This window comes from Anneissia japonica, unplaced genomic scaffold (assembly GCF_011630105.1).
Source record: "Anneissia japonica isolate Jap-2015-1 unplaced genomic scaffold, ASM1163010v1 scaffold284978_len400890_cov162, whole genome shotgun sequence".
Taxonomy (NCBI): Eukaryota; Metazoa; Echinodermata; class Crinoidea; order Comatulida; family Comatulidae; genus Anneissia; species Anneissia japonica.
This window is the reverse complement of record NW_022728715.1, coordinates 91,763-93,860: the sequence shown is the minus strand read 5'-3', so window position 1 is coordinate 93,860 and position 2,098 is coordinate 91,763. Positions and strand designations below refer to the sequence as shown.

Below are 2,098 nucleotides of genomic sequence, written 5' to 3'. Positions count from 1 at the left end.
TATCACTCTACAGACTGTTTCATGCTAATGCAATCGCTCTGCATTATCACGTGTATCGAGCACTATACGTTGCTAGTATTTCCAACTACATTTATTCATTATATGTATATATATATATATATATGTATATATGGGATTCAACACACACGATGCGCAAAATTGATATCAATGAATGTGTGATTAGGGAGGATAAGGAAGTGGAGTTGCTTTGGAAATCCTGCAATACTGACATCATTCCTTGATGGTGACATAAATAATATCGAAATGTTGAATCCCAGCACGATGGCGTGTATTTCAATGCTTGGACTCGGAGTAGGCCTATGTTGTTATGCTCTATGATTCACATAGGTAACTCTGTCATTCAGACAGTTAACTGTATGAAATATCTTAGTGTTTGGTTTGGCCCTCAGTTATATGGACAATTCATGTTGATAAGACTATTAACAAAATTATTCAAAGAATTTTTTTACTCTGTAGGATACGTCATCATCTTGATAAAAATATTCTTAATTTACTTTACAAAAGTCTTACTCTCCCTCATTTTGACTATTGTGATATTGGTTCTGGCTATTCTTAGGGCTAAAATCCGAACAAATATATTTCTCTACACCAGCAACTCGGCTGGTCTTACTGCTGGATAGAAGAGATCAACATGAATTTTCCATGGTACGAAAATGTTTGAGTGGCAGAGTTAATATCATTACCCCTGTAGGCTCTAGGATATATTTTCTGGGGTAGGGGGGGGGGACTGAGCTGTCCGACAGGGGAGACTTGGGCTCGTAGGCCCGAGCTGGGAAAAGGGTTTGAGAGGTTGTTTACCCTCCTAAATGAGATGTTTTTAAGGATTAGAACCTCTGGGTCCGCTAGCCCCGATGGAGCCCAAGAAAGAACATCATGAAAGACCACGTTTAGAAGGCATTTGATCCACACTCTACAAAGAACAGTATAGTACAGTATCTGTCTCTTATACACATCTAGATGTGTATAAGAGACAGGCCTTGACCTGTCCGGTGGGGAGATTAAGCCTCTGCTCCCCCCACCCCCGCTCCCGATGGCGCCGCCACTGTTCACAGCCATCGGACTAGGGTCAGCTCTTCGGGACATTTGTCATTGCCCAAATGTCGGACCGAATCTCTGGGATGAGGAGGTTTGCCTACAGGGGCAGCAAAACGTTTAATTCTAATAATAATAGTAATAATAATGGTAATAATAATAATAATAATAATAATAATAATAATAATAATAATAATAATAATAATAATAATAATAATAATAATAATAATAATAATAATAATAATAATAATTTTAATAGCTAGCCATTTTTGCTGCTGTATTTCTCTAAACATATTTTTTAAATGTTGGTATTGATCTTATAATATTTTAACAATTTAAAAAAAATTATGATCTGGATGTTAATGTATTCTTTCTGGTTTTCGTATGTTGCACGTTCTTATGAACTGTTTACTGTTGACTTTTTCGACTTGGCCCTGTGGGTGAACAGTAGATACTGAACAGGTTTTCCCAATATAAAGAATAAAGAAATTAAAAAATAAACTACACATAAAAAATGAAATTATTTTGATATACTTACCTGCAGTTTTTTCAACTACTTGTAAACGAATAAAAATTTATAGTCTATTCTAGACTGACACAAATTAAGCCTTTAGTACTGGTAGAGAAGGTCAGCTATTATTACTTCTTAAAAAAGATCAGTGAAGCAGAGCGGTAGCATTCAATCAGGAGAGGGTGAGTTAAAATGTATTCAAGCATGGAGGTACAAAAAAAAAAAATAATAATGTCGCCCGAAGAATAATAGAATGAATTCTATACTCTTGGTTTAACACTGCTTTAATCGAATAATAACGTTAAGTAAATTTACACGCTGATGAAGTCTTGTGGACTAGACAAAACATATGATGAATAAAATATAGGGCTTTTTTTTTTGTTCTGTCTAACCCAGGGTTTTCGCATCATCATTTTTTTGTTTATATTTTGAACTCACGTTGACCCACGCCTTCCAAGCCTCATCAGACCCAAACGAAACGTTCTTTTTATTATTATTATTATTATTATTATTATTATTATTATTATTATTATT

General features: G+C 34.7%; 1 protein-coding gene across 2 annotated transcripts in view; it reads right to left on the bottom strand.

Moving 5' to 3' along the window:
- The window catches only part of LOC117114523 (CMP-N-acetylneuraminate-poly-alpha-2,8-sialyltransferase-like), a 5,961-nt gene extending 4,309 nt beyond the window's left edge, over window positions 1-1,652 (bottom strand). For both annotated transcript variants that reach the window (XM_033258203.1, XM_033258204.1), the window contains exon 1: window positions 1,592-1,652. The gene's annotated coding sequence lies outside the window, so the exon portion shown is untranslated. The remainder of the gene's footprint in view (window positions 1-1,591) is intronic.
- Between the last annotated feature and the right edge of the window lie 446 nt (window positions 1,653-2,098).